The following is a 24,675-nucleotide window of genomic DNA, read 5'->3' as shown; positions in this document are numbered from 1 at the left end:
GCCTTCACAGGGACCAAGGACCCTGAAGCACAGACTCACATCCGACTTTTACCAGCAGGAGGCACTGTCTGAGCATGAGGGTAAGCAAAGTGGGAGCCAGGGAAGCTAAGAACACGACACTTGTAGCTGGAGTTGTCTGTCACAGCAAGGGCCGAGGTAGAAGGGGAGATGGCGCCGCGCATGGCTCAGAGTTCCCCATAACAGGGTGGTACAGAAACAGGAAGTGATGATTTGGGGGCAAGGAAAGGGCAATAAGGAAACATATACATTTGGAATTTTTACTTTTTATCTTTTTGCCTCTCTACACCATGTCACTAAATACCTGTGCACATTGGCACACCTCAGCCAGGGAAGGTCCAGGCCCAGCATGCACACTTCCCCACCCGCGGTCCCAGCCCCCACATCGGCTGGTACACTAGCCTCTGCAAGCATTTCCTGTCACACTCTTTGTTTTTAAACTTGAGTCAATATACTAAATCTTGTCCAAAATGTTAAGGAAAAAATACATATATATATATCTATATATATATATATATATATATATATATATACACACACATATATAATAAAAGCATGATATGCTAATTAGACTGGTCCTTTTGGACAACCTTCCAGATGAAGCCAGAGCTAAGAGGGAAGCCTGGGTCCCGGTGCCTGCCAGTGGCTGGAGGGAAACCCGGGTCCCAGGTGCCAGAGGGAAGCCAGTGCTGGCAGTGGGGGAAGGAAGGCCTACTCTTGCACAGATTTCATGCTCTAGTCTATACATGTTTGTTCAGGCAGGTTACGGCAGGACACTGGGGGAACGTTCCCCCTCTTTGGGTGGCCCCATATTTATCTATCTCACATTGTTTCTTAGACTCACATCTGCCTAAATAAATGAAAATGGAGAAGGAATAAAAATGTAATTAATAATATAAATTTGGTTAATCTATATATTGAACTCTGTAATCAGAAAACAAAAGTAATGGTTCTTTTTTTTTTCCAGCCAATTACAGGCAGATTTTATTCCAAGTAGGGAGGAGTCACGTCAAAGGACGGCCTCACTGTAAACCAACCACAGAACATCTGTCAGGAGGAGGCGGAGGGACGGGGAAGATGAGCACAGGCTGGCTCTGCCCCCAGGTGCAGGACAGAAGCTCAGCTCAGAGCAAACACTGGGAAGTCTAAAGGCATGATCGCCTTCAGGCGTGGCTGGATCCAGGGTCCCAGATGGTGCCTTGGCTTCACCTCCAGTTTCGGCTCCTGTTGGATGTGACTTTACTCCCAGGTGGGCTTCTTCTGGGGAAAGGTGACCGCTAGCAGCCCCAACCCTCCTTCCTTTCAACACCCGTGGACACAGCCAAAAGTAATGGCTTTTTAAAAGCTATTCATAGGGCCCTAGCTGGTTTGGCCTCAGTTTCAGATGGGGTAAGTGAGGCATGGAGCGACTGATGAGTGAGTGTGCCCATGTGTGCATGTAGGTGTGTGGTGTGTGTATTCTGGATAACTAAAGAGTCACGGATTCAGTTCTAGTCAAGGGTAAATACTTGATCTACCAGCCAGCCCCAGTAGGGAGGAATCCAGTTGATTTGTTTCTCTCACCTCAATGTTTCTCTCTGTCTCTCTTCCTCTCTTCCATGCTCTCTAAAAATCAATGGAAAAGTATCTTCAGGTGAGGATTAACAAAAAAAGACAAAGAAAAAACAAAAGCAATTCATGGGATATCAAAAAAATCGACTGTATATAAAACCAGATAGAAACTATAAAACTTTCCCAAAGTAAAAATAATATAAAATAGCATACTTTGAACAGAAATCAATATAATAGATATTAATTACAAAATCAGAAAACAGCCAAAACCAGTTTGGCTCAGTGGATAGAGGTCCCAGGTTCAATTCTGGTCAAGGGCATGTACCTTGGTTGTGGGCACATCCCAAGTGGGGCGTGTGAGGCAGCTGATCGATGATTCTCTCTCATTGATGTTTCTAACTCTCTATCCGTCTCTTCCTCTCTGTAAAAAATCAATAAAATATATTTTAAAAAGAAAAAGAGAAAAAGAACCCAATTTTCTAAAACAAAACAAAACAAAACAAAACAAAAAATCCCCAGAAAACAAAAGATTGCTGTTCAGAAATTTTAAATGACCTCTTTTGTATCAATGAGGAAAACAAAACAATTTAAAAATCAATAGAAAAAATCCCATAGTTAAGAATGTATAAGGCACAAATGAAGCAGAAAATTCATGATCTTAAATGTTTATATATATATATTTTTAATATATTTTATTGAATTTTTACAGAAAGGAAGGGAGAGAGATAGAGAGCTAGAAACATCGATGAGAGAGAAACGTCGATGAGAGAGAAACATCGACCAGCTGCCTCTTGCACACCCCCTACTGGGGATGTGCCCGCAACCAATGTACATGCCCTTGACCGGAATCGAACCTGGGACTTTTCAGTCTGCAGACCGATGCTCTACCACTGAGCCAAACCGGCTTTGGCTTAAATGTTTATATTAATAAATAGAAAAAATGTATTAAGCGTCCAAATCAAGAAGTTAATAAAGAATAACAAATGCATTTAAAGAAAGCATGAGGATGAAATTTGTGAAATTAGAAGCCATTTATTGAGTGAGTGAGATAATGCGTACAGAAGCCAGGTTGGGTGATAGAGTGAGCTGCAGGTGAGGGGGTGCGAGGGAGTGCAGACGGATGTAAAAACTTCCCAAAGATCGGCCATGAAAGGGAAGAAAGACATTGGGCAGCAGCTAAAAGTGGGCGAGCCTTCGATAGAGAGAGAAACACTGTTTGTGAGAAAGCTGGATGCCAGTACACGTCAAATTTATAGGAATGAGTAGGAAGCTGAGACGTCACAGCTGGAAATTGTGTTTTTCCTTAAAATAATGAATAGGGAAAAAAAGGTACCGTATTTTTTGGACCATAAGACGCACTTTTTTCCCCCCAGAAGTGGGGGGAAAAAGTCCCTGCGTCTTATGGTCCAAATATAGCCTACACATATACTTTAAAAAAAAAGTTTTTTTACTTGCCCGGCTCTGTGTGGTCTCTGTGTGCTTGCCTGGCTCTAAAATGGTTCTAAATGCTGCTGTTTACTTTACAGGGTTGATTCATGTGTTTATGACTGTGATGTTGGGTTTTAATGCACATAAAATATTTTAGGACACTATTTGTTTCAGAATCTTCTTTTCTTCATTTCCCTTCTCTAAAAACTGATGCGTCTTATGGTCCGGAGCGTCTTATGGTCCGAAAAATACGGTATTTGAGATGAGAATCAATAGGAAATGGAACGCAAAGACTAGGGAAATACAGAATTATTAGGTATTTTCTAAGGCCTAGATAACTTCTCCCTGGAAGTGTGGTTTTCTCCAGCATGCTTAAAAGTCTGAGTGCAGGATAGGTGAAGATAGTGGATTGATGTGATGTTGGGATTTTCCTGAGTGAGTGGAACAGAAGGTAAATGGCCAACAAAGGTGTAAGAGACAGTGTCTATTTAATTATTCAAAATGCATTCATTGAGCACCTATTATGTAAGGTAATATGTTAAAGTTTAGGAGCATAGACTCTCCAGCCAAAGGCCTACATTCGAAATATAGCTCCACCATTTATAGATATATCTTTGGAAAAGTTATTTATTTAAGACCTCCATTTTTTACCTGGGACTCATGTGGATAATAACCTGCCCTCGCAGAGTTATTGAGAGAATTACTGCAAAGAAAGATTTTTAGAACAGGAATATCATGTATGGCCATTGTGGAGTAACAGAGACTGGGATTGCCTTTCACCATAAACAACTGTAAACATGAACAAAGTGTATGACACAGCAGTTTCTGGGTATGGGACCACAGGTGGTGCACTGCAATCTCTGAGAGAAGGAAGCACATAAAGCAAGCCCAGCATCCACTCACAGAAGACAGCTTCCTTATTACAGCATAGGTAGGTGGAGCCCAGGAACAGTCCAGCAATCCCACTGAGCTGAGAAAACAAATACCAGAGTTTGGAGCTATGAAAGCAAATGGAATTCATGAGGTTGGCTGCAGGGAGAAAGGAGTCATATAGTGAGGACCCCAAAAGTCTACGTGGACGTATATTCATTTTCTAGGGCTGCTGTAGCGAAGTACCACAAACTGGGTGGCTTAAATAACAGAAGTATATTCTGTCACAGTTCTGGAGGCTGGAAGTCTCAGATGAAGGTATCAGCAGGGTTGGTTTGTTTTGAGAGCTGGGAGAGAGAATCTGTTCTATGCCTCTTCCCTGGCATCTGGTGGTTTGCTGTCAATCTTTGATATTCCTTTGCTTGTAGATGCATCACCTTGATCTCTCCCTTCATCTTCACATGGCTTTCTCTCTGTGTACATGTCTTTGGGTCCAATTTCCCCTTTTTGTAAGGATAAAAGTTATACTGGTTTAGGTTAGCTGAATGACCTAATTTTATTTTAAAGAACCAATTTCCATATGAAGGTCACATTTTGAATTATTAGGGATTAAGATCTCAAAATATATTTAAGGGGGAACATAATTTAACCCATAACAGAAGTTTCCCATTGGGTTTGGTCAAGAATTGGGTTTGGTCAAGCACAGACACAAACCCAATCAGGCAGCCAAAATTGGGAGACAAAGATACAAGCCCCAATGGAAAGAACAAGATAATTATCCAGAAGGAGAGATAAATAAAACGGAAGTAAGAAAATTTATCAGACATAGAGTTTAGGATAATGGCAAAGATACTCAATAGCATGAGAAAAGATATAGTAACTACGAAGAATGACATGGCACTAATAAAGAGCACAGTGGAAGAAATATACCACAGATTAGTGGAATCCAAGTGAATTAGAAGACAAGGTACAAAAAAAAAATCACTCTATCAGAAAACAAAAAGAAACAACACAAAGACAGCTTAAGGAAGACGTAGAATAACATGAAAGGTAAACAATATTTGCATAATAGAAGTGCCAGAAGGGGAAGAAAGTGAGCAAGGGACAGAGAATGTATTTGAAGAAACAGTGGCAAAAACCTTCCCTAATCTGGAAGAAAAAAGTCATACAAATTCAAGATGCACAGAGAATCCCAAGCAAGATGAACCCAAACAGGATCATGCCCAGACACATCATAATTTAAATACCAAAAATTAAAGACAAAGAGAGAATCTTAAAGGCAGCCAGAGAAAAGCAATTTGTTACATAAAAAGGAGCTCCCATAAGGCTCTCAGCTAATTTCTCATCAGAAACTCTACAGGCCAGAAGGGAATTGCATGAAGTATTCAAGGTAATAAAAAGCAAGGATCTGAAAACAAGATTACTATATCCATAATTCAAAATAGATGGTAAAATAAAGAGCTTCCCAGATAAAACAGGCTAAAGGAGTTTATCACCACCAAACCAGCACTGCAAGAAAAGCTAAAGGGACTGCTGTAATGAGAAGAATAAATATATATATATAGAGAAATCTAGGCATACAGAATTAAAATGGCAATAAATAAGTACTTATCAATAATAACCTTAAATGTAAATGGATTAAATGGTTCCAATCAAAAGACAGGGTAGCTAAATGGATAAGAAAACATGAGCTAACTATTTGTTGTTTATAAGAGACCCACCTCAGAATAAAAGACTCACATAGGATGAGAGTGAAGGGATGAAAAAAATTTTTTGCCATGCAAATGGAAACAAAAATAAGCTGGGATAGCCCTAAACGGTTTGGTTCAGTGGATAGAGCATCAGCCTGTGGACTGAAAGGTCCCGGATTCAATTCCAGTCAAGGGCATGTACTTTGGTTGCAGGCACATCCCCAGTGGGAGGTATGCAGAAGGTAGCTGATTAATGTTTCTATCTCATCGATGTTTCTAACTCTCTATCCTTCTCCCTTCCTCTCTGTAAAAAAATCAATAAAAAATATATTACAAAAAAAGCTGGGATAACAATATTTATATCTGACAAAATAGATTTCAAAATGAAGGCCATTACAAAAGACAATAAAGGTCACTACATGATACTAAAGGGATCAATCCAATAAGGGTAATAACTCTGGTAAACATATATGCACCCAAATGTATAGGAGCATCTAAATGTATAAGAAAGCTTCTAGAGGACTTTAAGGGGAAAATCGATAGTAATACAGTCATAGTATGGGACTTTAACACCCTGCTGACTTCACTGCATACATCTTCCAGATAAAAATAACCAGGAAATAGAGACTCTAACAATACACTAGATCAGATGGATTTAATTGACATTTATAGAACATTTCACCCCAAAGCTGCAGAATATACATTCTTCTCAAGTGCACTTGGGTCATTCTCAAAGATAGACCACATGTTAGGATACAAAACAAGTCTCTACAAATTCAAGAAAATTGAAATCATATCAAGCAATTTCTCAGATCACAATGCAATGAAATTATAAATCAGCTGCAGCAATATCACTAAAAAAACACTCATACACATGGAGGCAAAATAGCACATTACTAAACAATGAATGGGTTAGGACAGTGGTTGGCAAACTGCGGCTTGCGAGCCACATGCAGCTTACAAACTGCGGTTTGCTGTTCTGTTGACTAATGAGTTTGCTGACTACTGGGTTAGGAGATCAAGAAAGAAATAAAAATTTTTCTAGAAACAAATGAAAATGGACACACTGCAACCCACAATCTCTGGGACACAGCAAAAGCAGTCCTGAGAAGAAAGTTCATAGCACTATAGGCCTACTTCAAAAAAACAAGAAAAATTAATAATAAGCTATTTAACTCTACAACTTAAATAGTTAAAAGGATAACAAAAAGAAAAGCCAGAATAAGTAGAAGGAAGGGAATAATAAAGATTAGAAGAGAAATAAATTACAGAGGCTAAAAAAACAAAAAACAAAAAAAACAAGAGTTGGTTCTTTGAAAAGATAAACAAGATTGATGAACTACTAGCCAGACTCATCAAGAAATAAAGAGAGAGGACCCAAATAAGTAAAATCAGAAATAAAAGCAGTGAATAACAACTGACACCACAGAAATACCAAGGATTGTAAGAAAATACTATGAACAGCTATATGCCAACAAGCTGGACAATGTAGATGAAATGGAAAATTTTCTTTTAAAATACAATCTTCCAAAATGAAATCAGGAAGAATCAGAAAATCTGAATAAGCCAATAACAAATGATAAAATAGAAGTAGTAGTAATAATAGTAATAATAACTCCTGGCAAACAACAGTCCTGGTCCGGACAACTTCACAGTGCACTTTTGCCAAACTTGAAAAGAGTAACTAAAACCTATCTTCCTCAAATGATTCCAAAAATCCAAGAGGAAGGAATACCTCCAAACTCTTCTTATGAGGCCAGCATTATCCTAATTCCAAAACCAGATAAGAATACTACAAAGAAAGAGAAGTATAGGCCAATCTCGCTGATGAATATAAATGCTAAAGTCCTCATCAAAATATTTGCAAATTGCATCCAGAAATATATTAAACAGATCATACACCATGACCAAATGGGATTTATTCCTGAGAAACAAGGCTGGTACAATATTCACAAATCAATAAGCATGATACATCACAGAAACAAACTGAAATACAAAAATCACCTGATCATATCAATAGATGCAGAAAAAGCATTTGACAAAATACAATGCCTGCTTTTCATTAAAAAACAAAAACTCTCAGCAAAGTAGGAAAGAGGAATCATATCTCAACATGATAAAGGCCATACATGACAACACTACAGTGAACATCATATTTAGTTTCTATGCGCAGAACTAAAAGTATTAATATTTCCCCTAAGAAAAGGAACAAGACAGGAATATCTGCTTTCACCACTATTATTCAACATAGTACTGGAAGTTCTAGCCATAGTGATCAGACACAAAGAAGAAATAAAAGGCATCCAAACTGGAAATGAGGAAGCAAAACTCTCATTATTTGCAGATGACATGATATTGTTCAAAGAAAACCCTAAAGACTCCATCAAAAACTACTAGATTTAATAAAGGAATTCAACAATGTAGCAGGATATAAAAGTAATACTCAGAAATCAATGTTCTTTTTATAATCAATAATGAATTCCCAAAAAGAGAAACTAAACAAACAATCCTATATACCACTGCAACAACAAAAAAATTTAAGATACTTAGGAATAAAATTAATCAAGGAGTTAAAAGTCTTATACTCAGAAAACTACAGGGCGCTGAAGAAAGAGAAGATATAAACAAGTGGAAGAATATACTGTGTTCACAGATTGGTAAAATTAACAGCATTAAAATGTCCGTACTACCCATAGCAACCTACAGGTTCAATGCAATCCCTATTAAAATTCCAATAGCATATTTCACAGAACTAGAAAAGATATGCCAAAAATTTATATGGAACCTAAAAGACCCTACATAGCTGCAGCAATGTTGAGAAACAGAACAAAGTTGGAGGGTTCACAATTTCAAATATCAAGTTTTACTCCAAAGCCACTGTAATAAAATAAAAAAACAAAACAAAAAAAACCACACACACACACACACAAAAAAAAAAACAACCCTGGCACTGGCACAAGAACAGGCAGGTAGACCAATGAAACAGAGAAGAGACCCTAGAAATTGACCCAAGCCATTACACTCAATATTTGACCAAGGAGTCAAGAACATAAAATGGAGTCAAGACAGTCTCTTTAGCCAAAACCGGTTTGGCTCAATGGATGGAGCATCAACCTGTGGACTGAAAGGTCCCGGGTTCGATTCTGGTCAAGGGCATGTACCTTGGTTGAGGGCACATCCCCAGTAGGGGGTATGCAAGAGGCAGCTGATCGATGATTCTCTCTCATTTTTGTTTCTAACTCTCTATCCCTCTCTCTTCCTCTCTGTAAAAAATCAATAAAAAATATATTTTTTAAAAGATAGTCTCTTCAACAAATAGTCTCTTCAATAAAAATTGGAAATATACATGCAAAAAAATGAAACTAAACTACCAACTTACACCATACACAAGAATAAACTCAAAATGAATAAAAACCTTAAATGTAAGTGTGAAACCATAAAATTCCTAGAAGGAACCATAGGCAGCAAAATCTCAGACATCTCTTGTATCAATATTTTTACAGATACATCTCCTAAGGCAAAACTTCTGCACAGCAAAAGAAACCATCAACAAAATGAAAAGAGCCCACTCTATTGGAGAACATATTTGACAATAACATATCTGATAAAGGGTTAATATCCAAAATATATAAGGACCCCGTATAAGTTAACAAAAGGAAGACAATCCAATTAAAAAGTTGGCAAGGGACCTAAATAGACACTTCTTCAAAGCAAATATACAGAAAGCCAAGAGGCATATGAAAAAATGCTCAAAGTCACGATCATCAGAGAGATACAAATTAAAACAGCAATGAGGTATCACCTCACACCTGTCAGAATGGCTACCATCAACATTCAACAAATGACAAGTGTTGGCAATGATGTGGGAAAAGGAAACCCTAATACCCTGCTGGTAGGAAAGCAGACTGGTGCAGCTATTATGAAAAACAGTATGGAGTTTTTAAAAAAAATTACCATTTGACCTAGTGATTCCACTTCTAGAAATATATTCTAAGAAACCCAAAACACCAATCAGAAAGAATGTATGGCCAAAACCGGTTTAGCTCAGCGGTAGAGCATCGGTCTGCGGACTGAAGGGTCCCAGGTTCGATTCCGGTCAAGGGCATGTACGTTGGTTGCGGGCACATCCCCGGTAGGGGGTGTGCAAGAGGCAGCTGGTCGATGTTTCTCTCTCATCGAAGTTTCTAGCTCTCTATCTCTCTCCCTTCCTCTCTTGTTTGGGATTCTCTGCACTTCCTGGACTTGTAAGTCTATTTCTTTAAACAAGCAGGAAATAGGTTTTCAATTTCTTGCTCCCCCTCTTCTCCTTCTGGCATACTGGAAGTTGTCCAGAGGCTCCTTACACTATCTTCATAGTTCTGGATTATTTTGTCTTTTTGTTCTTCTGGTTGGATGTTTTTTGCTTCCTCATATTCCAAATCACTGATTTGATTCTCAGCATCTTCTACTCTACTATTTATTACCTGTAAATTGTTCTTCATTTCAGTTAGTATATCCTGAATTTCTGACTGGTCCTTTTGTATGTCTTTGATGGTCTTACTGGTACTAAGTTAATTGAAATTCTCATTAAATTCCTTGATAATCTCACTAAGTTCCTTGAAGCTCTCATTAAGTTTCTTGGGCAAACTCATAACCATTTATAAAAACTCTGTATCTAATAGTTTGCTTAATTTAATTTCACTTAGTTCTTTTTCTGGAGATTTCTTCTGTTCATTCATTTGTGACATGTTTCTTTGTCTCTGCAATTTGGCTGTTTCCCTGAGTTTGTTCCTATGTATTAGGTAGAATTGCTATATCGCTTGGAATGGTAGAGTGGCCTTGTATAGTAGGTGTCCTGTAGGCCCCAGTGGATTGGCCTCTCCAGTCACCTAATCTGGGCACACCCTGTGTGGGTTGTGGCAACGGGCTTGTTGTAGTTGAGCCTTGATGTTGTTGGCCTCACTGGGGGGAATTGACTTCCAGGCCATTTGGCTGTGAGGACCAGCTGTGACTACAGTGGGAGAGCTGCTGTGCAGGACCTGACCCAGTAGAGCAGAACTTGCTTCATTGCAGCGTTGGTGCTCACTGAGTCTGCTCCTTGAGTGTGTTGCTCATGTATGTGCTGAGTTGTAATCTGGCATGGTCTGAAACTGTCTTCCAGGTGCACTGGCTCTGGGGCCTTGGGGATATGCAAAGACAGCTACTACCTGTACCCTGCCTGGGGCCACCCAGTATCAGCTAAAGAGTGATCTGCAGATGACTGCTACTCGTGTTAGATTTGGAGATGCCCAGGAGAGATCAAGCTGTGAACCTTGGCAAATGCTGCTAGTACTGGGTCTAGAGCCACTTATTGAGAGGTATGGGGCATGCTGACACCAGCTGCCACTTGTTTGAGGGATTTTAGAAAGGTCTGAAGCCTGAGCCAGGATAGGCCATTCATATGGAAAAGCCATGACAAACAGCGTGGGTGGGGCTGCAAATTGGGTGGGGCAGGCCTCAGAGAATCACCAGGGTGGTGTAGACCCTGTTGATGGAGATTGAGATATGGCTGGTAGTCAGTTCTGTTGAGGGGAGGTCCCAGCACTCTTATCTGGGAGAAAGCTGCCCCTGAATTCTTACCCTGAAACCAGACAACTTAATTCCTCCTTTATGCCCCTGGATCCTTTCAAACTGCTGCCTCAGTGGAGGAGCTCAGAGGAAGTAAGTTCAAGTAAGTCTGTGTGCAGGCCCTTTAAAGAGAATTGCCTGGGACTCCAGCAGCCTCTGTGTCACTCAGCCACAATCCCCACTGGTTTTTATAACCCAAAGTTTCGGAGACTTCTCTCCTTGGCACTGGAACCCTGGGCTGACAGTTCTGGTGTGGGGCTGGGACCTCTTGTTTCTCACAGGAGGTCTCCTCAGCAGACTAGGAGATATCTCTCTAGATTAAAAAAGGTGACCAGCCCAGTCCAAGGCCCCACCCCTCCTACTGTGCTTTCTTCTTTACTTCTCTAGTTCTAGGACTTCCAATTCAGCCAGATTTCAGGCAGTTCTGAATGATAGTTGTTCTGTATTTTAGTTGTAATTTTGATGTGGTTGTGGGAGGAAGTGAGTACCAGCATTTACTTATGCTGCCTCAGCAGACTAGGACTTTAAATTAGTTATAATAAGTATGTGTGAGTTAAAGAAAAATATATTAACAAATATTTCTATTGATTTGAGAGAGAGAAATTTGTTGTTCCACTTATTTATGCATTCATTGTTTGATTTTTCTATATGCCCTGTCTAGGTATTAAACCCACAACCTTGGCTACCTGGCCTGGGCCAAGAAATATATATTTTTTAATGAGCAGCAAACAAAAAATCTTAACAGAGAAATGAAAACTATTTTTTAAAGGAAATTCTAGACTGAAAATACAATGTCTGAAGTGAAGAATTCACTGGATGGTTTTTACAGCTGGTTGGAGATGGAAGAAGTAAGGATCCATGAATTGAATACAAAACCATAAAAATTATCCAATCTGAAGAACAGAGAGAAAAAGGATTGAAACAAAATAAACATAACTTACTAACCTGTTACTAACCTGTGGAAAAATATAAAGCTGTCTAACATATATATGTAATTAGAATCCCTGAAGGAAAGCAGGGAGAGAATTGAGTAGAAAGAGTTAAATCACATGTGTCAAACACAAGGCCCGCGGGCCAAATCCGTCCCACCAGGCCTTGAAATGTGGCCCGCACCGCGCTGTCATCACTGCACTCCGCTGCGTTTCCATCACAATGACAGTTTATGATTGTTCAGTAAACCATTCGGCCCGCGATTTAGGCTGGATTTTAGATTTTGGCCCCTTCTCTGATTGAGTTCGACACCCCTAATTAAATGAAGATAGATGGTCCCTCTTGCAGGTGCTGGTCCCTCTGCCTATAGCTCTCTGACCCTAAAATTTAGTAAACCTTTGCCTGGATCCCCCTTCACATATAATTCAGTCTCCACTCAAACATGGCCTCCCTTGGATGTCTTTCCCAAATTCTGTGAAACACAGATCTGGGAAGCTTACAAATCAGGGCACATACCAAGGTTTGGGTTCAGTTCCTGGCTGGGACTTGAACATCCTCAAGCAAAAAAAGTCACTCCTAGGCACATTGTAGTCAAATTTCTGAAAATTATTAAATCATCCAGAGAAAAATGACATATTACAGGCATGAGAACAATATCACATATAATGGCTATGTTCTCATCAGGAATAGTGGAGGCCAGGAGATAAAAGATGACATCCTTAAGGTTCTATACAGACAAAGTAACTGTCAACCCAAAATTCCATATTGTTAATGTGCCCTGAACCAGCGACTTCTTGGTATAGCAAAAAACACCCAACCAAATGAGCTACAGTGGCCAGGGTTCAAGCATGTTTTTAAAGAAGTAAAATAAAACTCCATGACTTGTGGTGCACAGCTGGTCTGGGAACCATGGTAAGTACAGTGTATGAGGATTGACCTTCTAACAAGTTTCAGAGGTAGCAAGAGAAAGAAGAAATTTTGTGAAGATGTGGGAGGGTTGTACAGATGTTCTGCCCTCTGGCAGTGACTAAACAAAGTGACTAAAACAAAAGAAACAATAAGCTTATTTAAGGGTTCCTTTCAACTGTCATACCAGAGACCCTGTGAGAGGGAGCAAGGTCCCTACCCACTGCTCTCGTCACTCCTGTGCCTTGAGAAGTAAGTAATGTCGCTAACCTAATGTCTGAAGCAGTATCAACCAAATGACTCTACTCAAGTGGTCTCTTCCCAATACCCAGTCCCATTTTCAGCCCTCATCATCTCAGCTGAATAGTTCATAATAATCACCCCTTCCTTCAACAAGTCAACAGCTTGGGGAAGGAGACTTAGGAGAAATAACAGATGCAATGTGTGGACTGATCTGGCTTCTAATTCAAACAAATAAACCAGGAAAATCTGAGTATGGTTGTGATGACATTAAGGGGCCATTGCTTATTCTGAAAGGTGTATGAGTGCCTTGAAATTATAGAAACATTCATTTAAAATGCACATATTAAAGTATGAATGGCAATGAGGCCTGAAATTCCTTTAAAATATTTTAACAAAAACAAAGGAAAAAGAAATGAAAGAAAAAGAGGGAAGAAAAGAAAGAATAGATGAAGCAAGTGTGGCAAAATCTTGATAATGTTGAATCTGGGTGATAGATTTTATGAGGAGTTTATCATATTCTTTTTTCTTTTTTTTCAATAAAAATGATTTTAAATAGAATAATGTCATATGCAATAAACATTAATATTTCAAGCATCATATTCTACTTTTGTGAACTGAAGTTGTGCCGGCTTCACAACATTATACAAGTATCAGCACATTGTCAAAATGACTGTGTGGCAAGTATCTGCCACCAAAGGACTGTGCTCACAAAAGTTCCCTGGATGGGGAACAGGACACAGGCCACCACAGGTACAAATAAAGAAGATGTGGCAGTTAATGCTATGAAAAAAATAAATGAGAGGGAGGCCATGTCTGAGTGGAGACTGAATTACACTGAATAGCCAGATTATGATGATTTCTGAACCCATAATAATCTGGCTACTCACTGTATATCTTTTATAATAAAAGGCTAATTTGCAAATTGTCCCCTTGACCAGGAGTTCGACCAGCAGGCAGGCCAGCCAACTGCCCATGTCCCCTCTCCCTGACCAGGCTGGCCGGACCCCACCCATGCACAAATTCATGCACCGGGCCTCTAATATATATATACACACACATACACTGAGTGGCCAGATTATTATGTGTTCAGAGATCATAATAATCTGGCCACTCAGTGTATATGCGAAGGGGGATCCAGGCAAAGGTTTAGGGTCAGAGAGCTGTAGGCAGAGGGACCAGCACCTGCAAGGTTTTCCACCTGTCTGGGAGCAGGTGCAAGGCTGAGGCTGGTAGAGAGGCAGAAGTGGGTGGAAGGAGGTGGGTCAGAGAAGTGGGCAGTGGCCACATTTCTTAGAACATTTGCTGGCAGCAAGGAGTGCTTGGCTAGAAAAATGGAGTCCCAGGGTAGGCAGGAATAACACATTTAGGAAAACCCTTGAAAGGTAGACCAAGTGCCCACTGAGCCATAGCTCTATGAGAAACCGGGAAAGAACCAGAATGTCAGTGTATGTTGGCTGTTCTCCAGCATCTGTAGGAAGGTATTATTAGTAAGAGATGAACCCTGGCCAGGTGACTCAGTTGGTTGGAGCATTGCCCAGTACACCAAAAGGTCTCGGCTTCAAAGGTCAGGGGACATACCCAGGTTTTGGGTTCAATTCCCGCTGGGACATGTATGGGAGATAACCGACTGAAGTTTCTCTCTTTCTCTTTCCCACTCTCTTTCTCTCTCTTCTTCTAAAATAAATTTATAAACATTTTTTAAAGAGATAAGTTCAGGGGGGAAACGACAAGTTTCCAAGAAGAAGTTAAAGAAAATAGGGGGAATCTAGACATTTGTGTTTCCCTGGATGTAGGAAAGTTGACTGCTTCTATGCCTTAAATTACAGGAAATAAGACTGAAAAAGTCTTCAGGCAATATCCACAAAGGGACTCAGTCCTGTGGCAAATATCCAATTAAGAGAGCTGCCTTTCCTACTTAAGCTCCTTCAGATGGCTCCAAGGTAAGCAACAGGAAGGTGACAAGGAGGCTGCCGTGGCAAATCACCACAAGTTGGTGGCTTGAAGCAGAAACGGATTCTTTTCCAGATGTGGAAACCAGAAAGAAAAAGTCGACAGCAATAACAATAATAAAAATAGGTCTGACAACTGTGTCCAGGAAGGAACTTTAGCTTTGGTTACGAGAATGAGGAACAGATTGGAAGCAAATAGATCCAAAGGCTGTTTTAGAAGGAGGGAATTGCCAAAAGACCCACTCACGTGGCCAAATAAAGCCTGGGGCTGTTGGAGCCCACAGGCACACTCAGTACCCGCAACTTCCCCAGGTAGGAATCAAGCTAACGGTGGAAGCTGTGCAGTCCGAAGGGAGGCCTCACCCTCAGGATGTGGCCAGGATAGAAGACAAGCAAGAAACTATTTTCTAGGGACTGGAGCTGGGGACTTCAGAGGACAGTAGATAAGACATTCCTCCGAGACAGAAAGAGTCTAATTAAATGACTTTCTCTGCTACCACGCACAGGCCCTCACAAACACCTGAGCACCATCGAGTAGACTGGGGACTCTTCCAAGTTCCCCATTCCTCCCATGGCCGGAGGGGGACTTTTATTGTAAAGGGAGCTTTAGTATATTGGATAGTATCTCCCAAAAATTCATGTTGGCTGTAACCTCAGAATCTGACCATACCGGGAATGGGGCCTTTGCAGGTATGATGAAGGTAAAGACTAAGATGAGAGCATGCTGGCCTGTGGAAGGCCCTTTATGAATGAGTGTCCTTAAAGAGACAGAAAACAACACACAGAGACACGCAGGGAAGGCCAAGGAAAGGCAGAGACAGATGCTGCCACAGCAGGAAAGCCAGGAGCCACCAGGGGCTGGAAGAGACAAGAAAAAAAAAAAAAATCCTTACCCAGAGTCACCAGAGAGAATGTGGTCCTACCAAATCTTGGTTTGGGATTTCTGGTTTCCACATCTGGAAAAGAATCCGTTTCTGCTTCAAGCCACCAACTTGTGGTGATTTGCCACGGCAGCCTTAAGAAACAATGCGGGGGGGTGCTACCTCTTAAAGCCGCTGCCCGCCAATAATAAACACAATTCCTGCTCCCTGAGATCGTTGGAGAGCAGTCCCTGGCCACTCCTAACTGCAAGGAAAAGAATCTTAATTTGTCCCAAAGGAGGAGAGGAAGCCACTGCAGGAAGGAGTTTTGTGAAATGGTTCACCGTTGTCATTTCAATCGTTTACCCAGTAGGTTAGGGGAGGGTGCAGATAACTCGCTCTTAGTTCACGAAGCTGATGGGGGACCGCACATGACCCGGGCAGCCCACATTTGGGAAATGAGGCAATGACAGGGTAGAATTTGGGTTGGTTCTCTTTGGGAGGAGGCGTGTTCTATGAACCAAAAGAAGAGTGTTAACAAGTATCTGGTGACCAGAAGGACAGATCGTGGCAGAAACTGCTAGCTCTTTACCAAAAGTCAATTACTTCATCCTCTGGACACAGCTGGAATACATTTCCCAGCCTCCCTTGCAGGTAGGCGTGGCCACGTGACCAAGTACAGTCCAATGGAAAGAAAGCAGGAAAGATAATATCGTTACTGGCCTCCAGTTTTTAAAAAGCAGGCAAGCCCCCTTCAAACTCTCTCTCCCCTTCTTCTGGAAAGATGAAGACGGTGATGGCAAGGCCTCCAGGAATGGCAGGACCGCGGGATGTAGGAAAGAGCCACCTGCCAGCCACACGCGCTCACCTCGGACAGGGAAAGGAGTGAGAAGGGAACGTCCGTTACATTTGAGCAGCTGCCTATTTCGAGTCTGTTTGTTCTAGCAGCTGGCATTATCCTGGGTGCCCAGTCGAAGTGACAGGCCTAGATATGTGTGGACAAGGCTTCTGATAAGGGCATGTTTAGTGGAAAATGCCTGTTAGACATTAAGATGCAGGTGTCAACTAAGCAGCTGAGTCAGGAACTCAGTGGAAAATTCAAGACTGGATTGAAACATTGAGTCATCAGCACACAGTAAAAGCCACAGAAGCAGACGAGAAACCAAAGACAGGAAAGAGAGTCACAGACACGTTCAGAGATCATGGAAATCACATGCACAGTGCCAGCTGAGGAAGATGAAGGAGCCAGCCAGGGAGACTGGGCGGCAGCATGTGGCCGGGAGACACCAGGAGAGTGAGGATCTCCACAGGAGCCAGGCATGCTGGGAGAAGAGGGGAGACAGCAAAGCAGCCAGTGTTCTGACAGACGGAGCCAGGCCGGGCTTGACAAGACAGTTTCCAACGGGTAAAAGAGATAAAACTCGGGCCAGAAACTGCTGTAGGAACATGAAGAAGATGGTGCCAATCACAGCTCTGCCTAGGATTTTGCTGTTCCCAGGAGAAGGGTTTGGATGGTGACTAAAGGGGGACTTGGGGTTAGGGGAAGGTTTGTAAAATAGATGTTTGTGTGCTGATGGGAATAATCAGGTGGAGAGGGAAAAACGGATGCAGCAGAGAGAAGAGAAGCGCAGGAGCAAAGAGCTAAGACGCAGAGGGTGAAACCCAGAGCCCAAGGCCTTCGCTAGAAGGAAGGCCACGGGATTCACTTCCCGGGCTTCATGAGGGTGGGAATGACAAATGGCCTCTGTTTCCGGAAGGCAGGCAGAGACTGGCTGCTGTTCTGTTGTTCTTGCTGTGCATTGTCATTTGTGGTCCTTGATACCAGAGAAAGTGACTTCCAGTGTCCCAGCCTGCTCTGAGCTATGCTCTGGGGAATTAGAGAAAGGTCAAGGACGGGTGCTTGGGCCAGAATGTTAGGGAGGAATGCTAATTGGCAAGAGACTTCTGAGAACAAGGTGAGTATCAGTCAAGTCAAATTTGTGAGGTCCAGTCCCTCCCACCCCTTACTCTGTTCTGGCCACCTCTCGACTTCCTCCCTTCCCCGAATGGGGGTTTATCAGGGAAGGCCTTTTCCTTCCTCTGCCCATAAGATCAGCCTTCATTCATGCATCCCCTTTCTCACCACCAGGTGTCATCAGAAGCCCACTGTAAGCAGCGGGCCATGCTGCTCCAGGAGGGTCATACAGGGACTCACTGCTTTGTAAAGAATCATTACCAGTCGATATGCAGCCAGAGGTACCCTTCGCTCTGAGGGTCTTTACAGTTGTTAAGGAGTCAGAATCTTAGACGTTTATTGTGGAGAAGGGTCTTCCAAACCATCCATCTGAAATGGCTGGAGGTGCCAAGGGGCACGGAGAGAGACAAAATGATCCTTCCTGTGACCATTTCCAACCAAACAACCCTTAGACCCTCTGCTCACAGGATGGGGAGTCCACTGTCTCCCGGAGAACTCGGGTGTTAGCTTGAGCATTCCGTGAGAGCAGCCGGAGGGGGCTGTGGGGGTTTGGGGACAGGCAGGAGGCTCGCTCCCTACTTAGAAGGGCAGTTCTCTTTTAGAGGCAGGAGCTGGCTTTAGCAACCGACCCCTGTGGCTGTCCCAGGACACAGACGTTTCTCAGGAGGAAAAAGATGCTCCATGGCCTCTGGCTCCTAGGATCACCTCTCAGGCCCCATGAGCCAGACGGGGGTGCTCTGTGTGACCCCTGCCCCATGAGCCTGCTTCTCCCCCACAGGAGGATGAGGCCCAGGGCTCCCTGGAGTGTGGCCTGGCTGACAGCAACCTCCAGCCCAGCCTTGGGGGACCGGAGAAGCTGCATTTGATCAAGCCAGTTAGTCCGTGGTGGGGAAGGCGGGAGAAAAGGGTCAGGATGGAAATAATAAATAACTCGGGAGAACTTCTAGAAAGTTCGGCTGAACTTTCTGCCATGTAATGTAAGGTGCTCCTTTCCCAGCATCAATCTGGACCACCTTCTCCTCTTACCCACCCGCCGGGGGCAGCAGGGACTTGAAAGGAAACTGTGCTTTCGCGCTTCCAGACCCAGCCGAGCTGCAGAAGCACCTGCAGCCAATGCCCACCAGGTGGCGACAGAGTCCCAGCCATGTCAGCAGAGGCAGTGTCCACCGCAGACCCCAGGTTCCTTGGTCTGGCGGAGGGTTCTTGTCCTGGAAATAAGTGTCTAGGCCACCACCTCCTCTCCCTGGCCACCCCTGAGCCGGCCGCCATTGCCAACTTTCATTTTTACAGCAGCGTGGTGTTTAGAAAGCCGATTCTTGTGCCTTATATTTCAGTTGGTGCATGTCCTGAGCGTAGAGGGTAGGCCTTCCAGCACCCATGTTACAGCTGAGGAAATAGAACCGGAGAGTGATTTCGAGATGTAGTCAAGGCCACGTGGTAAATGCAGAGCTGACCTCAGACGAAGGTCATCTGGATTCTGAACCCCAGGTTTTCTCTGCCAGACCGCACTGCCCCCTTTTACTCGTGCTATTTCAAATATTAATACAGCAGAGCCTGGGGGCTTGATCCCATGGATGGGGCCCATCCGGTCTTCAGAAAGCTGCCACGCCCTCAGTGCAGGGCCCAGCTCTGCCACGGGCCTCAGGACGCTGAGGAGGAGGCAGTGCCTGGTGTGGGATTTAGGAATTAATTATATAGGATATAGAAATAAGGACATAAGCAGGACCCTATCGCCAGGAAGAGGGAGGTGGGGGTGTGGCTAAGGTTGGACTTGGGTCTGCCCTGGGAAAGGCTGCTGAGCAAAGGAAAGGCTCCAGTACCTGAATTTCCAGCAAATTCTGGCAAGCATGTAAGCAAGGCAGGCAGAGCTGGGAGACAGAGGTTTTGCTTCAACAAGGACCTCTTTCTGGCACAGAGTAGAAGCTATGAGAACATACACGGAGCAGCCAGATGATTATGATCCCTGAACACATAATAACCTGGCTACACAGTGTGTGTGTGTGTGTGTGTGTGTATGAGGCCCAGTGCATGAATTTGTGCATGGGTGGGGACTGGCCAACCTGGCCAGGGGAGGGGACATGGGCGGTTGGCCAGCCTGCCTGCTGGTTGAAATCCTAGTCGAGGGGACAATTTGCATATTAGCCTTTTTTAATTATGCGTTCGGAGATCATCATCATCTGGCCACTCAGTGTATCGATACAATTAGAAGGCAGTGGGCAGACCTGGGTGGGTGGGGCCAGGAGATGGGAGACAGCTCCTGGGCAGGCGAAGTGCAGAGAGGACAGACAGAGCTGTTGAAATTCAGTCTCGGCTGCAAGTCTCACCGTCAGCACCAGCAGCTCCGGAGCCCCAGCCCCAGCCTCCAGCCTGTAAGAGGTGTGGGGTGCGCAGCCCGCACAGGAGCCATGGGCGCTGGAGGGCGCGGCGGAGTGTGCGCAGCTGGATCGTCCTGGTGGGCGGAGGGCGAGCTAGCGAGGAGCCCCCTCCCTCCGGTCTGGAGTCCGTGTGGACAAAGGCAATGGTTTTCTCATTGTTGTGGGGCCCCAGGGACTCTGGGAGGGTGGCAGATTTGGGGGCTCTGTGCCAGGCGGCACCTCTGCACCCATCTCCCTGGGGGGATGCAGAGGAACGGGGTGCAGCCAGCCGGCGCGCAGCTGAGAGCAGCGGCTCTGCTATTAATGTAGTCGGTAAATAAGTAAAGGAGGGCTTAAGCTCCGTGCACTCAGTCAGCTCCGAACTATGGGGCAATTAGCGCAGCGGGACTGCCGGGCAGGCGGAATGAGCGAGTTCACTTTCACTGAGGCACCCCGCGGCGCAGGCGCAGAGAGCACAGGCGGCCCCCCCCCCCCCGCCCCCAGCCCGAGCCCGCCCCCACAGCCCCGGAGGGCCACGGCCTGGGAGGGGATCGTGGGCCCAGAACTGCTGAGACCATTGTGGCAGGGGACCACGTGTCTGCATGCACACTTGTGCACGCACATGCACACATGCTTACATACACACACACACACACACACACACACACACACAGCGATGCCCAGGGAGCTCCCTGCCTGCGATGAGCAGTGTCCTGTGCTGGCTGCTCCTTCCTTTGCACATGGCAAACGCCATTCCGATGTCTCTGTGCACTGACATGACACACGTGAGGGAGGCAGGAGTGCCTCTGCCGTGGCCTCTGCAGCCGGGGACACGCATGCACACGGCCTGGGCGGGCCGGCCGTGCACCCGGAGTGGAAGGTCTCACCCTCCGTGGCCATTGGATGCACATGGCCTCTCTCTTTCCCTCCCGCTCCACCCCCTTCTTCTATTTGTTTGTTCAACGAAGGGTCCCTGGGTGTGTGCCATGCCCCGGACAGCGCCAGGCTGAGCACAGGGAGACGTGCAAGACACATGGCTTGCCTGCGGGAAGCTCCAAGCCGGGCGGTGACAGCGAAGGAGGCAGGTGCAGCCTGCAGGCACCGTCCGCCCGGCTGGGGCCAGCGAGGTTTCCCAGGGAAAGGTGTGTGCTGCGACCCGAGTCAGGAGACGCCGAGGTGGCCAGGCAGAGAGGAGGGGAATGTGCGCCGGCGCTGTCCCCCCAGAGCACACAAGCCCACGGGGGCGGATCTCCTTGTCTTCAGAACCGTCTGTGGTCCAGCCATCCGTCCGTCCATCCGTCTGGAGCGGAGCAGGGGCGGCCCAGGGCCATGCGGGCGATCCCGAGACAGGGCGGGCGGGCGGCGAGCACCGGGCCCATCACCACGGGTCTCGCCGGCCTCGTGCGGAGTTCGCGTCCATCCTGAGCGGGGAGGAGCCACCCGGCCTTCAGACGGACAGGACGCCGTGGGCGCTTCTGGAGGAGCCCTCAGCTGCTCGGAGGAAGCAGAGGCGGGGACGGGCGGGCGGAGCCTGCGCTCCTCCCGGTGGGGGCCCGGGAGCCTGGCAGTGGAGAGCTGGATGGGGACGCCGTGGCCTTGGATGATGCCACATTGAGCGCAGGCCTTCAGCTCGTCTCTGCCGGCTGGGGCTTGGGCAGAGGGGAGCCCGGAGGAGCGGCTTAAAGGAGGGCTGTTACGGCGACAGGATGCGACCCGTGGGCCCACCTGAACCCAACCAGCCTCGGCCAGAGGGACAGTGTGTGGAGGGGGCTCCGCTTCATATCCTTGGAGACACATTTGGGAGGAATGCAGCCCCTCCCCCAGCCGCCTGACCCCTCCTCTGACCCCAGCGGAGTGCCCTTCTGGCGAGTCCTGTCTGTCCGGGAGGAGGCTGCCCAGGGCTGGGCTGGGGCAGAGGGCAGCTGGGCCGGGCTCCGGGGGAGGGCGCAGGCCGGCGCGGGGCCGCGGAGCGTTCTCAGGCCGGCCCCGCCAGGGCCCCTTTCTCTCCATGAGATCATATCTGGGTCAAAGAGCATGTAAAGCAGGCAGACCCTGGCAGCCACACAAAGCCCATTCAGCCGGGGCCTATTCACGCACCCCCTCTCCCCCGGAGCCTGCACCGCAGCGACCCCAGCGCAGCGCCTAAGCCCCAGCTTTGATGTCCGAGAACAGAAAACGGCGATTAAATGTTGTTTTAAAGAGGCCGTGCTCGCTCCCTCCCATCTGTCAGGAGAAAGCGGAGGCCTAAGTGGGAAGGAGTGTGGGGGAGGAGTGTGGGGGAGGGACGGGGCCTGCGGGGGTTGGGGGGAGCCCCCAGGAGGGGTGAGGCCTGGGGAGGGCCCAGGACCAGGGAAGAAAGGGGTGGATGGATGGCTCAGAGGAGTGGAGACAGGGGCTTAAAATCAAACCCAATGTATTTCTGGCAAAGGATTGTTTCCAAGATGAGAAATATGGGGAGAAGGAATGAATGTGAGACAGGCACAAAAGCAAAAACAGAAAGAAAGAAAAAAAAAAGAACAACAAAAACACACACACACACACGAGAAAGGAGGAGTGGAGACAGAAGAAAGATCAGGTGAAAGGGAAAAAGTGGTATAGGGAAGGGAAGACGAGAGAGGAGCAGAGAGAAGGAAGGACGGGCTGGAGGGCCGAGGGCGCCCTGCGGTGGTGGTCCTGGGAATGGCGTCCGGCCGGTGTGCTCTCAATCCGGTTCCCTTGGCCCCTCGGGGACAAAGGGGCTGGGAGGCCCCTCTTCCAGTTCGTGCCCAGCAGGCAGGTGAGGCAAGGACAGGGCCCCCTACAGGCTGCGGTGCCGGAGGGTGCAGGGCGATGGCTCCCAGTGACCCCAGTAATGCAGGTCTGGTGGGCAGTGGTTCCCCGAATCCTGCCCCGTGCCCCCCTTCCCCCCGACAAGGCCTGCAGCCATCACCAGGCCAGGTGGGTCCCAGGCATCAATTCCCCACCGGAAGGCCCTGTGTCCTGGGCTGTAGTGGGAGATGGTGACTTTGGTCGGAGCAGGGCAGGCAGAGGCATTGGGCGCAGGCACTGAGCCAGCAGGCCTAGGACTGGGCAGACCTGGTTTCCTAGCTCCACAGCCAGGGCAAAGCTCCAGCCCCAGGGAGGGGAAAGGAAGGCCTCCTTGACCCAGAGACAGGGAGAGGAGGCGGGAGGGCCCCCCCTCCCCCGAGTTTTGAGGGAATGCTATATTCATTCTGCTGGTGGTGACGCTGGGCCTGCACCCCACCTCCCACCTGAGCCTTTCCCTCCGGTCCTGTCTCCTTTCTCCATGGGGCTTGGCTGCCACCGACCAGGGGCTTTAACAACTGGGTGGCAGCTTCTGGCTGAGAGACTTCTGACGCTTGCTGAAGCTGAGACATAAAAACGTCTCTATCAGTTACAGCCCTGCCTCTGGAGTCCTGGAGACACAAACCTAGCTTGGAATCGGGAGATGTGGATGCAGGTTCCAACTCCGCTGCTCATCAGCTGTGTGATCGGAGCACGCTGTGCCAACGCCAGCCCGGGAGCCCCGGCGGCCGACCAGCCAGCTCCCAAGGGCAGGGGCACCGGTGCTGCCAGCGCTGCTCCCGGCACCTCCCCCAGCCCCGGGCCAGGCACCTCCCGCAGCACCAGGCCAGGCAGCCAGGGGGCCAGGGGACCAGGGAACCAGGGGGATAGGGGGTCAGGGGACCAGGGGACCAGGGGGGCAGGAGGGCAGGGGGATAGGGGGGCACGGGGCCAGGGAGCCAGGGGGCTAGGGGGTCGGGACCAGGGGGCCAGGGGGGCAGGGGGCCAGGGACCAGGGGGGCAGGGGGCCAGGGGGCCAGGGAGCCAGGGGGCCAGGGGGCCAGGGGGGCAGGGGACCAGGGACCAGGGGACCAGGGGGCAGGGGGGCAGGGGACCAGGGACCAGGGACCAGGGGACCAGGGGGGCAGGGGGCCAGGGAGCCAGGGGACCAGGGACCAGGGGACCAGGGGGGCAGGGGGCCAGGGGGCCAGGGGGCCAGGGGACCAGGGGACCAGGGGGGCAGGGGGCCAGGGGGCCAGGGGGGCAGGGGGCCAGGGGGCCAGGGGGGCAGGGGCCAGGGGGGCAGGGGGCCAGGGGGGCAGGGGGGCAGGGGCCCAGGGGGCCAGGAGACCAGGGGACCAGGGGGGGCAAAGGACCAGGGGGGCAGGGGGGCAGGGGACCTGGGGGACAGGGGACCTGGGGGCCAGGGGGGCAGGACTGAAGGAACGATGAGCCAGTGCCTGCACCATGGGTGGTGATAGCACCGTCTGTACCTAGTTTTCTTTCCAAATCAGAAAACTATGACATGGAGCGGGTCTGTGCCCGGTAAAT

General features: G+C 47.0%; 1 long non-coding RNA gene across 1 annotated transcript; it reads right to left on the bottom strand.

Moving 5' to 3' along the window:
- Positions 1–290: 290 nt before the first annotated feature.
- Positions 291–1,391, bottom strand: LOC123651856. The gene is made up of 2 exons (XR_006740827.1): positions 765–1,391; positions 291–518 (listed from the first exon to the last, which is right to left on the bottom strand). It is a non-coding gene; the product is annotated as an uncharacterized LOC123651856 (long non-coding RNA).
- Positions 1,392–24,675: the final 23,284 nt, after the last annotated feature.

The sequence above is a fragment of the Pipistrellus kuhlii genome, unplaced genomic scaffold (genome assembly GCF_014108245.1).
Source record: "Pipistrellus kuhlii isolate mPipKuh1 unplaced genomic scaffold, mPipKuh1.p scaffold_m20_p_9, whole genome shotgun sequence".
In the NCBI taxonomy this organism is placed as follows: domain Eukaryota; kingdom Metazoa; phylum Chordata; class Mammalia; order Chiroptera; family Vespertilionidae; genus Pipistrellus; species Pipistrellus kuhlii.
This window is presented reverse-complemented; position numbering and strand designations above follow the sequence as displayed.